The 15334-nt window shown below is 29.6% G+C and overlaps 1 protein-coding gene across 3 annotated transcripts in view; it reads right to left on the bottom strand.

Annotated features, from left to right (window-relative positions):
* The window catches only part of mol (dual oxidase maturation factor 1 mol), a 242918-nt gene that overhangs the window by 101662 nt on the left and 125922 nt on the right, over positions 1-15334 (bottom strand). Inside the window, exon 1 of one of the 3 annotated variants that reach the window (XM_085944262.1) lies at positions 3918-4038. The exons of 1 other annotated variant lie outside the window; for it this stretch is intronic. The gene's annotated coding sequence lies outside the window, so the exon portion shown is untranslated. Of the gene's footprint in view, positions 1-3748; positions 4039-15334 lie in introns of those variants that run through there. One more of the 3 variants, XM_085944263.1, reaches the window with a different exon arrangement.

Genomic DNA, 15334 nt, shown 5'->3' with positions numbered 1-15334 from the left:
TTTTATTTTTTTTTAAACGGTACATGTTCAAACACGCGCGTCAATATCATTTTACTCCCTACTTCAATTATAGTTTGTCAATTTATGGCTACGGCCGTATGTTGTAGCTTAACTACTAGGGAATGACAAAAGAAATGGCGTATTTTAAAAAAACACTACCTTATTCTTAGGTCAATAATTATTATAAAGCAATCATTATTCATAAGATGTTTATCACACTTGAATGGTCAAAGACATAGCTTATAATAAATATCTTTAGAATCATCTTGAAATGTGTTAATCTTGCCGATTTTTTGAATAATAAAATGCCTAATTCTTGTCAAATTTGGGATCACAGAGATTATCAATATAATTTTTTATCGTGAATATTTTACAAAAATTATCTCGTAATAAATTATGCTAATGGTTTTATAAATGCGTTTAAAAATTAATAAATGTAAAAAATTTTAACACCACTGCACAGTTATGTACCGAAATATGACTATATTCTAAAACATTAGAGCGAGAGGTTTAAAAGAATACTATTTTATGTAATAAAAATACTTCATGCAGTCATCAAATGTTTAAAATAACTATAAAGGATAATAAGGCTTCAAAATTATATAAATAGATTATCTACAACGTTTAAGGAGTGTCCAGGATCATGGTTTGAATATACAATAAAAACTCAATTTTGACCTTCGACGAGCATGTCCCCCCTTAATTTATAATAATATGTCACAGTGACAATGATAGTTGTTTGTTACCGAGATGAAAGTGCAAGTGATCACACATCAGTTAATCAACAAGTATAATTTAGTTCCTAAGTGACTCGTGAGAAAATTTCGCTTTCTCTTATGCGTTGTACATTTTCATTTCAATGTATGAACCTGACCTACAATTGATAATACGGTTGCAAGATATTGAGTAATTGTACGCTGTTATAACATTTTTTATAATTAACTATAATTGTATTTGTATATATTTCTTGTTATTTTATAGCGTATGTTTGACCTTAATAAGTACTTATTTAAGTTATTTACTTATACAGCAGTAATATGATCTAGCTTCTAACATTCAATGGTATACATATTATATTTAATTAATTTCTACATAAAGAGTTATACAAATATTATGTATCATACGTAAAATATTAAAAACACCAATGTATAATATAATATTAAATTCAAGCCATGTAGAATATTAATTGCACTAATTTCAGAAAATTATTATATATTAGATTATTTAATGAACGTCACTTTTCACTTTTGATTCTAATCTGAGACGTCAAGAAGTAACGATTAGACAGTTCTGTAATAGATATATTATTATATATTTTGAATATATTTCATAAAGTCAATTTAATTATTACGTTTATAAAAAGTGTTGTTATAATATGTGATAAAGATTGTAAAACTAAATTAAATGAAGATTATTTCAATATCAATATTTTTAATAAACTATTTTTTAATTCAAACGAATAATTCAAAAGATTTAAGAATGTAACATTCGTTATTGAACATACAATAATTTGAAAACACCTGTGAGAAATATAAAACCACTTGTTAATTTTGTTACAATTAGATAGGACACACGCAGCTTAATGGTCAGTACACATGGGCGCGAATCCCATTGGGCGCGGGTTCAAATCCCGCTGAGTGTGCTTTTTTTTTTTTAATTTTTCTAGTGGTTATATATTTCAGACATATTGTGTTTTAAAATTATGGATCATCAACAATTTTTGTGAAAAGTATTTCTGACAGCATAGTCAAGGAGCCTATAATATAGTACGGTCCAGTTCACGAATAATGGTTGCTAGCCATTCGACTGATAGGTGATGTGTATACGATAGAGTGATCTGTCTACGGCTATCAGGTAAAAATATATTAACAATTAAGAGTCAATACCAAATAAAAGTCTGTACGCTACAATGCAACTATGTTGACGTTTTATTTAGATATAAAAATCAATCAAACCAAAGAAAACTTTCATTGGTAGTAATAATATTTTTTTATTGACGATTTATTTTGTAAATATTTCTAAAGTTATTTTTCTCAAATAGCACTATTATCTCTTGAACGAATAACTAACTGTTTATAATACAATTGGCAAACTATTAATGTTCTAACTGTAGAGTTCAATTAATTTCTACTAATTATTGCTAGCATTATCCGAAAATAACTTAATAATATGTAGTTAATAGATATACCATGTGACAATAATAATAGTTGCATTATATATTCCGTAATTGTGTAAAAATACCTATTACAAAATGTCGTTATGTAAGAACACCATTTAATCAAGCATTGTCAATGTCACGACACCCGAAATTTCGCTCGAAGAATTGCAGCGATTATGAAAAACAGCAAGTAACGTGTTTATAATAATATTGTCTTTGCAAAGATTATAATAGTATAAGTACAATAAAAGTATTTTATACATTATATACTTTATACATTACAAGAATATTTTTTGATTAAAATTTAGTAGAACCTCGCAACTATTTTTTAAAAATTAGACAGAGGTAATGGGTATTAATTTTTGTGGTAATAGAATAATTATTGTAAAAACTGTTATATTTTTGAACAAACGTGCTTAAGTTAATTGTGCATATTTAGTTGTTAAAAGTTGATATAAAACATTGCATTATTAATATATATATAATAACACTATTATAATGAAATATTGACTCAATAAAAAATATTTAGTTAGAGATAGCGTTTATCTAGGTATGGATGTATTTATTATATTTTTATTTATCAATGATTGTATAAATATAACAAGAACATTGAAAGGTTGTTTATTTAAAAAAAAGTTAGGTTGATAATTATTGTTTTGACTTAGGTAGAGTTAGACTACAGTAACTAAACCGAGCGACTAACGCGTCGGTTTATAATGCCGTGGGTCCCAGGTTCGAATCCTCGGTCTGTCAAATACACATGTTGTTTTGGATTTGTTGTGTTTGGAGTCATAATATGGACCTAATATTATGTTGAGCAAGTCTCTAACATTCATTTCTTGTAAAAACAAAATCTGTTATTACAAACCTCAACTCTGTGGAGGCCCATATTATGATCGTATTAGGATCGGACATGGTATAACTGTAATAGTTTTACATTATTAAGGCTTATTGTAGATCACCCAGAAAACTAATATGATAATGTATTATATATAATTATTGCTGTATGTACTTACTACTAAACATTGAACAGTTATTGTTAACTGTTTATTGAATCTTCTAAATTAATTATTAATAACTAACTAAAATAGATACTAATATTTCGAAGGAAACTTCAGTTAATTCAGGAGTTTTGATATATTTTTAGGGTTATCAAAAATATGAACGAGATTAAATCAAACTGGGAACGTGCACACCATTGAACGTAAATCAAGGTTTTGATAAAGTGATCCTGGGACATTCTGAGCATAACTTCAAAAAGCGCCCAGCGTTCGTTACATGACGTGTAGAGAAATATGGCAGTAAAACAGCAAAGCTTTAATATTATATTCATCTGCATCCTTTTATTAAGTTTGTATCACGAAATTACTGGCAAATTTCTTAACGTAAGAGTTATCTATTGCACTATAATTTTCGGTATGGTTTAACTTAATATTACGAAATGTGTAATTTTGCCGGACTTTTTTGATATATTGTATAATACTAGGGTTGTAGTTGCATGCTCTATTATACTCCTAATATGACGTCAAATCCTTTTATATGGAAATAAAATGTTAGGTTAGGAATACGTTGAACACATTATGGCATTACTCATTCAATACACGTATTAAGTTATTAGCGATTGTCACACGTTAATTTGTTTCATTACAGTGTAAGGATTATTAAATTTTGCACTATTTTTTTAGATACTGTTTGTTATCGATTTTGGTAAAATTTACACTTGTCTGGTTTTGATTGAATTTTTAGATGTTGTCAATACCTATTAACGATAGGCACTGTCTCTATTGTTCTCTCCCCTGTTTGTGGGTTAGCACTGTTTGGCACTGTTTGCAATAATGTGTTTCGCAGGTCCGGCACGGTCGATTATTCGGGCTGTACTGATCGGCGAGTGGCCTAGGCTGATTAAGCCGCGGCACAAGTAGGAAGGAAGACAAATCGGAGCCTCAAGGTCCCGGCGTGAGGTGAGCGAAGAAAAAAATCAATCTACACGGTGGGCCGAGAGCGCCAATAACATTGCCTTTTAATTATATTATATTAATATGAACAATCTTGAGAGAAAAATAAAACGGACAGTTTCAAAGTTGGTAACCTCCAGTTGGACATTTTGATACTTGTATATAAGTATGTATATTCATAAAATATCAAATCCATTACGACTAAATTAAAATGTTTTTTTTTTTATTTCTAATGATATTTTATTTCACTATTCGCTTTTCTAAATTGAAATAATATTTGTATAACTTTTTATGTAGAAATTAATTAAATATAATATGTATACCATTGAATGTTAGAAGCTAAATCATAGTACTGCTACATAAATAAATAACTTAAATAAGTACTTATTAAGGTCAAACATACGTTATAAAATAACAAGAAATATATACAAATACAATTATAGTGAATTATAAAAAATGTTATAACAGCGTACAATTACTCAATATCTTACAACCGTATTATCAGTTGTAGGTCAGGTTCATACATCGAAATGAAAATTTACAACGCATAAGAGAAAGCGAAATTTTATACAATAAAATAAAGTTTCAAAAAGAAAATGAAAAGTAGATCATTGAAAATGTCTATGTCTTTAGGGAGCGCCTTTACTAGTCTTATACCCCTAGCTAATGGTGCCTGATAGGCTTGACTCGATGCAACAGTTCTGACCCAGAATAGCTCATGGCTGATCACTACGAGCACGTAGCAACATTCTGGTCGGTTTATTTAAAAAAAATGTTTATTAAACGATTTTACCTCTTGTTTAAGAATTAACTTATAATGTATATTATTTTATTACAATACTATTACTTACTTAAAAATGTTATTCAGTAATAAAAGTAAATAAAATAATAAGTTTCATGCTTAGGGTTGTTAAGCGCGCGAAACTGGATGGAGTCTACTTGAAACCGAAAGGAAATGGATGAAGAAAATTCAGAAGACCATGGGTCAATTTGATATGAAGAAGGACATGTTTATTATCCTAAAAAAATATTGCATGTTTTGTATTTTGTCGCATTCTCCAATCTCTATTAAATCATGATACTGTTTTTTTTTAATTAATAGGGAGATAGCCGGTAAGTATATGAAATTATTATAATATATAAGCACGTTTTATTATATTTGTGATATAGTATTATTATAGCGCACACTGTACTCAACAGAATTGTATACACCTAGGTTACGTCTTGTCTTGAAATACACTCGAGAATTAAAATTATTTCGTACTGAATATTATTTATATTTGACCGGACGGAGGTTTATCTATCAGTTTTGCGGTGGAAACATTCGTCTGAGATTTTTTTTGGCAATGTTCGATAAGAAAATATGTACACAATAAAAAATATAATCGAGTAGCGGTGGTTTGTGAGATTTGTCGTTGATTGTTACGGATGTGTTTCCATTACGCCGCGGGATGATGGTATGAAGCCATAAATTTGAGCGAATTACCAATGCTTTTTATGGGTTTTATTCGAGATATTATTTAGATAGACATTGATCGAGACGTAATAAATATTCGCAAGGTAATGTAACGATGATCTTAATTAACCTGTCAAATTTTGTATTATAGATGTAATGATATTCTAACATTATCCATCGGGATCGATCCACTGCTCAATGAAGGCCTCCTCCAACTCCTTCCACTTTACTCGGCCCTCAGTTCTTTGCTACTACATAAATATCCCAAATATGCTGTGTTTTCGATCCTGCAGACTTAAGGGTGACTCTATGCCCTAAGGTTGATTACTACAATATGACAGAATGTATTCACCATTCGACATGCTGGCAACTTGACATGTCCTTAATCTAAATATATCTAAAAGAAAAGTGCCATAAATTAATAATATATATATAATTAATTATTAATAATATAGTGTCAAAATTCGTCATGCTGTTACATATTATGTAGACATCTTCTTTAGTTCTTTGTTGTACTGTATTAGTGACTGCACATGAAGTTATGATGTATTTTAACAATAATCGTTAGGAAAATTCATTCATCATTATTAAGGACAACTTTCAAATATTAAGTGAAGCGTAATATAACTTCACATAACTTACAAAAGCATAGTGAGATTTTTACAAATACCCAACTTATAATATTATGAGATCCTATTAATTTTAGTCAATACTAATAAATTGCAAAGATCTTTTAGAAAACCTGTTAGTTAATTTCAATTTACAAAAATCGATTTTCTATTTTTTTTGTCCATGTTTGCTCCTTAGATGGAGCATAATAATATATAATACGCGATCTCTCGAAGAATCCCTGCTCTATGCCAGTGATTCATTGCACCACTGTACCTACATAAAGAATCATTGAGTACTTTTTAAACAATTGTAATACCACATTTAAAATAAAAAAATGCCAATGTTGCATTTTACTAAAATTGTCCTGTAACTTCAAAGCAACAGTGTCATAATTGAGATAACTCACTGTTAATAATCTAATCATTATCATAATATATTTGAGTATTTTTGACTTATCCCATTGTTGCTTTCAGTTAGTGACATATTATTAGCGATCTTCTAGGACGCCGTGAACCTGAATATTTTTATTATTAAAAAATATGCAAAAGCACTGTAGAATTACATTCAATGGGTTATTTATTTTTTTATATTACCTTCCTTTTCCTCAAGTTGGAGATCATCCGGTTTAACCTGACCTTGGATCAAATCGCGTGACTCATGTAGGTTTGTATTAATATTTTTATAGATTGTCAAATTTCTTGTTATTTGATTATTTTCATAGTAATTTCCATGAGCAATCAGAATATATAATGTCAATATTTTGTTATGTTATATATTTATATTATTATCGTTTCTATGGTAACGCAAATTGAGTATATAATATAACATTTAAAACCCGTTATTTGATTTTGTTTTTATCTACAATAAAATTGCATTTATTGTAGCAAATAACTAAATTACTGAGTATTTATTTAACTGTTTGATTTTTAAAGTTATAAAATTCATCATGCTATTGTTTTTACCTCGACTAGAAGACTATACCAGATTTTCTATCCCTTTTTGGTTATAGTTAGGGAATCTAATCCCGAGCCAAAATTCTGATCCCGGGATTTCGGGATTACAATTTGACAATCCCGGGATTGGTATTTTTTTCCATTGTTAATATAAAATTTTTATATTTACACATAACATTGATAAAATCGGTCAAAAATAAATCTATTTATAATATTTAAGACATTTACTGTTAATATTGTATATTATCTACGTTCAATCTTGGAAATACATAAGTTTAATGGAGTAAATAATATTATATATATATATATATATATATATATATATAAATAATTTGAGATTGTTGTTTCTGATAGTAAAGACTTAATGGATGGATTAGCGAGATTTAAAATAGTAAAGCAAATAATCATGGCGTACTTATGGCCTTTCCGCTTCATAAATCTAATTAGTCAGCCAAATATGAAACTGCCGTAAAACGTATGAGATAATGGTGGAATTACTTTGTTAAAAGTGCGAAGCATTGTTTTTTTCCAATCTTTCTCATTTTTAATAATTCATGTGAAAAAATAAAATGAATCGGCAACTTACACATGGGTATAAAATATAAACGAAACTTCATTCAAACTCAGTTTATTTTTAATGTAGTTATTTTTATTAAAAGTATTTTTTCTGTTATATTTTCGCTTTTATTTTATGTTCCATGAAAATTGATAAAAAAAATCAATCCCGAAATCCCGGGATTATATTTATCAATCCCGGGATTCATAGGTATTGAAATTAGCTCGGGATCCCGGGATTAGAATCCCTAGCTATAGTCATAGTGTAATAGATGAGTACATTATCTGTGGGAAGCACTATTTTGTAGGAATAATAATTTCTTCATTGCTTCGAATCATTTCTCGTTTGTATAATTTATATTTCAATGTCATACTTACTAATTTATTATTACAACTCTACGTTATAATTTTATTATTTAAGGTCACATTAGTCATATTAAAATTCTCACTTTCTAAATAATTATATATTAGATATATGAGTACAAAAAATTATATGTAGCAATTTTAATACTTAACGTCATTCTTATTGTTTTTAGAGATGACCTTGGAATTTAGCATTTTTTTTATTCTTATATTAAAATTGATATTTAAAAAAAAATCACGTTCGACTAGTAAATATTCCGAGAAGAATACAATATTTTTTTACAATATGCAAGCAGAGATAAGAATTTTATTTCTTCGATTTTTTTTATTCTTGATTGACGTGAACGAAAATGTAGGTTTTTACTGATAAAAAAAATCAATTTAATTTGATTGTACGTATAACTAACTATAAACGTTTAAAGTAAAACGAACTTCAATATTGTATGAAAAATGGGTCAATACTATTGTAATCATTTAATAATTACAGCAATGTGTCAAAGTTATAAAAAGGATATTGAAAAATAATTACCATTATAATTTATAAACTAAGAATTTGGGGTTCTATAGAATGGCGGTTAAATTAACTGACTTTTAAACATGGAATGGTTGTAGACAATTCTAACAACCCATTAGAGTCATACTATGGACCAAGTACATTAAAAAAGAAGACAGCGACAAAAAGACAAGAAAAAAAGATAATACGAAGATAATTATAGAACCCTACAGGAACTAAATACAGTCGTTTATAAATAGAGTAGTTACGTTAAGTCTCAACAATATGCTGAGAAGATTGGATTGCCCGCATTCGTATATAAGAATCTATATAAATCATTATATTTATGTAAACATATACGTCGGTACCAGTAGCGTATGGTCCATGGATGCTGTAGATCAGAGTTCGCGAACCTATATACCAACGTGTGCCAAAATTTCCCAAGTATTATTTTTTGACTGTGATGTGCCGAGAAACATAAAAAATAGTTTTATTAAAATAGTTGAGTTCTTGAGTATTACTTAGTTTGGTTCTTTACGCACAAATGCATGTAAATGCAAATACATGCCATAATTGGTCCGATCAGATGACGTATTCTCTCGCTACACTGGTCTCAATCATTGTAAAAGATTGCAAATCGATCAAAATTAGGGAGATTCACAGCGCGGCACCCCTCGCCGCCTGTTGACGTCAGTGCGATAATTATGCGTGACGCATAAAACCTACAGACCGACCTATGCAATTTAAATTAAATGTAATGCTTATTCTTGAAGAGTATCTTCATTATATTTTTGACACAACGCGATCTGTCATTTATTTATGCATGAATTTCGTCGTTTCCGTTTGTGCATCGATTGAAAAACCAAAGAAAATAAGCATGGCTATGTCATTATTTTTTAATATCATAGTTTTATTACGGCAATAAACGGTTTCGGCGTAAGGTGAGACCGTCATAAACCATTCGGTTCGGCTTATTTCCATGGAAACCCTATTACTTAATAATATATATTATTTGTAAAACTTTTTGTAAAAAAAAATATTTAAAAAATTAATATGGCTAACTATTTTTGTTTCTTCAACATAAAACATTCGTGTGCAGCTAGTGGCAGGCGTGCCATAGTTTCATCAGCATTGCTGTAGAATGTAGATGCTAAGCAAATACAGAAACAATCCATACAGTAATTTATACTCTGAATTATTCCTAGAGATGCTAGTGTCAATAATAATATTTTATTTTTGAATTATTTGGTATTCTCAAAATTCTAAATTATTGATATTACATTACTATTTATAGTATACTGCATTACGCATAGGCGCGTACGAATTTTGTTCAAAACAGCGAGGAGTCGAGTGTAGATTTTTACTGGACACAGTCGATACCAGGCCTGAACAAAAACGATGCATGAGTGCGAGTGAGAAAGTATTCGGCACCCTTACAATCTCTGCCACACGCGCTAGAGTAAGATAAAAGGTCTACATTATGTGTGAGCTAGTTTCCAAAAGTATCGCCATCAAATCTGGTCGAAACGCTTCACATAGCGTCGATAACTTGCGAGCTCTTGTTGCTAAAATTGATATTTTATGTGTTAAACATAAAGTCAATGGTAAATATTTTTAGTTAATTAAGTAGAAAAGATGGTTCTGTGTGTTGTCTTAAAATGTGGTAGCCGTACTGATAAGCAAAAAGATGGTATTACGTTTCATAGGTAAGTTGATACATGTTCGTGATAATTTATTTGTATTTTATTATATATTTTAATATCAGTGACCTAGTGTTTCTTTAAAATAACTTAAATTATGGATATCTTTATCTAATGGTTGCATTTTGACCGCTTAAAAATACTATATAACGTAAAAAAATAGAAAATTATATTTTAATTCTGAGCGTCTAGTGCGAGCACTTTAGGCGAGCACTAGCGAAATGGTCTATGGTCTCGAACATTTGTAGACGAATACGTTTGCTCGCCCACAAACCCAACGCACGGCACGTGGCTTCATTTCGCAATGCAACGGGTGGCGTCTAGATGTATCTATAGTCTAAGGTCGATACTCACTTTGGATTATTGTACCGATGATGTAACTATGATAGACATACTTATACGAAGGTATTAGAGTATGATTTGTAATAATTATACGTTACAGATAACAATGATCGTATCGTATCTCCTAATTACTGTTACAAAATAAATTTTCAATTATATCATTTTGTTGAACACACACTTATAATCAAGAAGATTGGTATCCGTTTGTGAAACATCATTGTGTGTGTTAATATACCTCGTACCATGCATCGTGAGACAGATTATGATCGATGTTCTACCAAATAATGTACCTACTAAAATACACCATTGTAAAACATCAGTTAGGTAGGTATTACAATTTCCATAGAGACCTATGTTACTATTATCTGCAATTGTAATAAGTAATTAATGACGGTTGAAATTAGTGTCTTATATGTATTATTATTTATACAGTGAGGGCAAAGTTTAGTTTACGAAAGCTACACATAAATTATTTTATAATTTATATCAATATTTTTTTTCGACCATGTCCGATCCTAATTAGATCAATTTTATTATTATGGGCCATCACAGAGTAGAGGTTTGTATTAACAGATTATGTTTTTACGAGAAATGGATGTCACTCACTTGCTAAACCTATTAGGTCCATACTCTGGACTCATACACAAATTGAAAAACAATATGTGTACTTGCCAGACCCAGGATTCGAACCTGGGACCCACGACGCTATAGGCCGACGTTTAAGCCGCGCGGCCATCATTGGCCAATAATTGGGTATATAAACATTACATAGGTAAAAAGAATACAAATTGTATTTTTTTTATTAAAAACCTCTACAAAAGAAAATTTATATGATTTTATTAAGCGTCTGTGCCGACATGAAACACCGTCCGCAGCGTTTGACCTCTCGACCGTTCCGCTGTAAGGAATATAGGATCTAGTCGACGCGGTATGCCTGCACGGGGCACAGAAGGTGAAAAACGCGACCACCATATTTACATTACTGTTAGGGATTAGCATTGTTCTTCGTTTACTGGAGCGTCTGTCTATCCATATACCATATGCATAATATCCATAATCAAAGATATGACATTATATCCTTCAGGAATGTAGGAACTCACTTTTAAATACCAATTTGTACGGCATGCATTTTATAAATGATCTAAATTCTACTATTCTAATAACAAATTTAATTATTTAAAAAAAATTACATGCCACGGTTTTGAAAATAACATTTAGATGATCAAAATAATATGTAAGTAAGTATTAATAAGATGAACTCAATTAAAAAACGCACATTTTTTAAAACTGATTTTTTATAAGATTATTTTTAATTTTAAAATAACTTTATAATGTTTTGAAATAATAATTATTGATAAGGTATTTAAAATAGAAATTATCAGTAAAATATGTGAAATTGCAGATATAAAATCCACTCACTAGATGTATCACGGTTACCCTTAGCTTAATCATAATGGCAGAAAGATTATATAAATACTCATTAATAAAATATTATTTTTAATAATATAAAAATTATTATTTATACTTAACTAGTTTTTTTATTCAACGAATAATTCACAGGATTTAAAATGTAACATTCTAATTATTGAACATATATAATTTTGACAAAATATTATTATAACCAATAGAAAAAATCTTTTTGAAAAAGGCATGACACCCCGCAGAAATCGAGCCTGCATCTCTCGGGTACATAGACATTAATTGCGACAAATTTTAACTAATGGCTTTTAATATTCACTGAAGCGCTTTCCAAATTGGGTTACTATTTGCGATCGGCTTTCGGCAGGTTCGATTCCTGCGGGGTGTCTTACTTTTTTCAAAAAGATTTTTTTTATTGGTTATAATATATTTTCTCAGAAGTGTTTTCAAAATTATGTATGTTTATTATTTATACATTTTATGCATGTAGGTATATAAATATTGTATAACTTCAAACAATATTATTTGTTCTTTTTTCACGTAATGTCATCTATGTACTTATATGTATATAAAAAAAACCAAACTTAGCAGTTGGACGTAATACCAACTTAAGAAATAATAGAAATAATACACAACTACGCCGAATCTCTTACTCTGGATCAAACACCCATTAAAAATGTTTTTTTTTTGAATACCAGAATCAAATCCACACACGCGGGCTTTAGATACGGTTTCTCTAGTAGATATAACTCAACCGTGTGGATAGTAATAGATAAATACAATTTAAAACTATATAAATTGCAAAAACATCGGTCAATCCAGATTCTTTAGCTAGGTATCAAAGTATTCGGTTTAAAGCTGGTGGCATTTATTAGTGAACCATACACAGTAATACAGTCTTATCTACCTTAGTAGATAAGACAGATACGTACTTATTAGGTAACATGGAGGCGGAACTGTGGCATTTGATTGTTTTGTATAATAATTCGTGTCTTGCCACTTAAATTAATTGATATTGTGCTACATGCTGTAAGGTTTACACAATGTAAAAATCTGTTTGTGTTGGTCGTGTGCTCTATTAGCGAACCGAATAATGAAACCTTTTAATAATAAGTTCGTCAAATAACAAGAAGACATTTCTACTATTGCTATAGATTTAATTATTGTTACATAAATGACGGTATGGTTCTTTTGCTAAATGCCCTAATTATTGTGCTATCTATAAACATACCACATAAGCGTGAGGTTGGATAGTTTTGAGAAAAAATATAACGTAGTTAGAGAAACACCGCGAAAACGATGCAATACCTATGTTTTATGTAAGGTACGGGTAGTCAGAAATAATAACGTTAACAATAATTAAATGTATCCTCTGTAATTCGTGCGCAGTAAAGGAAATCGCAATCTGCGCAATTTCAAGGTTGAGTTTTACCTATAGTAAGGGTGCTCACCTAGGATTTATTGCAAACTGTCGCATCCATAAGACTGGTTATCGAATGCGCGTGGCTTAGCGGTCATAATTATTAGAATCGTTAGTGTCCGTTTGTGTTATCCGCATTGATTTATTTTTTGTTATCCCATTAATTAGTATTTTTAAGGCACTGCGAGATGAATAAGTTTGGTCCAAGGTAGATGTGTTCCTAAGCTTTCCATACGGTAAACCCGTAGAAAGGATGATGCTATCAAAAATGTTAATATACCTTTTACTCTTACCTATCCATGAGGAAATAAATCTAGTTAAAACGTGACGTTCATCTAACTAAACTTACAATTATTATTATTTTCCTTGTTTTTTTTCTGTCTTGACACTGTATATATTTTATATACTAATATTACAGAGCCTAGTCTTTTTCCTTATAGTAAGTATAACAACATAATTATTACCCTTAATACCGCTGGCTACCTCGCCATATCATTAATGAAAACTTTACACCATTTAATTAAAAGAATTTGAATTATGTACGTCTTCAGTATTTTACTGATCAAAAAATTATATTTAACCTCTTTAAAATGAATATTTCAAAAATGTAACAGGTACCAAAATAAATATAAAAAGTATTACTCAACCGCGATTCAAACTCGGGCTAGAATATTCTACTGTCTCGGTAGTTCAGCGTTTTGTGGAAGGTACTGTTTTTTGTTGAATCCAGTACCAATATAAACATATCATGTTTTATACCTATAATAATCGATTGTATGCGTTGTATGCGTGAATTGTACCAAATTAGTTAAAGCCTTTGACTTTGTTTGATCGGGCTTGTACTAATCTTGTTATGTATTTGTGGAATTGCTACGTGCCATCTGATTGACCAAGTCGAAAATAAATTTACTATATATATCTACCTATAGATTAGGGATTGCAATACCGAACGAAAATGTCAATACCGGTTTTTCGGTATTTATTATTGAATGCCGGTATTAATACCGGTATTTCTAAAACATTAAAAAAACAGAAGTATGTGCTTATCAATAAATATAGCTATTAAAATATTTTTAAAATATTATTTATAGCAAAAACCTACATATCTACATTTATTATGTTGACATTTAAAAATATGTATTGATCATAATTGTAGAGCTATTGATTATTTACAAATAATTTGAATATAATATGTATTGATAATTTTAACTAAAGCCCCCAAAAGTTCATCAAGTGCAAATAAGTCCGGCTGCAGGAAAAGCTTCTTAAATTCAACGCTTGTACAGTAATCATGAATAAATTATAGAAGAATTGAACATTTTTATCACGGATGTTTTTATTTAGAATTAATATTATGATAATTCATCGCGACAATTATTTATATAAACATATTTGATGAAATTTGTATTATTATTTTTTCACCTCTGTTGGATTCACTCAATATGTTTGCATTTTAGCAGCACATAACTTATAATACATTTTCAAAAAGGTAAACGAGTGTGCTTTCTTAAAACCGAAAATTTCGGTATTTTTGATTTTTAAAACCGGTATTTCGGTATTGATAAATAGTGGAATACCGGTATTGAAATCCCTACTATAGACAGATTTCATTGGAAAGTTATATTTTTTGTAGAATATAAAATAATAATGATGTCAATATTTAAATACGTTAATGTGGTTAAAATAATCGCCTAGTATGGAGTTTTCACCACTAATATGTACTATTCTCACATTTTCTCTTATGGTTAAGCTCGAATAAGAAGCGATTCTCTCACTCGTCTTAAGATACCTCACGACAATTTAAAAAAGAGTACTTTGTCCTTCTCTTAAACATTTATACGTACATAATAATATGTACACCAAGTAAAATAAACATTCAGATACTTAGTGTAACATGGAAAATTGCAT

This window comes from Rhyacophila brunnea, unplaced genomic scaffold (genome assembly GCF_057557595.1).
Source record: "Rhyacophila brunnea isolate RB1 unplaced genomic scaffold, BYU_Rbru_1.0 scaffold_17, whole genome shotgun sequence".
Taxonomy (NCBI): domain Eukaryota; kingdom Metazoa; phylum Arthropoda; class Insecta; order Trichoptera; family Rhyacophilidae; genus Rhyacophila; species Rhyacophila brunnea.
The sequence above is the reverse complement of the archived record's forward strand: the minus strand, read 5'-3'. Positions and strand labels throughout refer to the sequence as shown.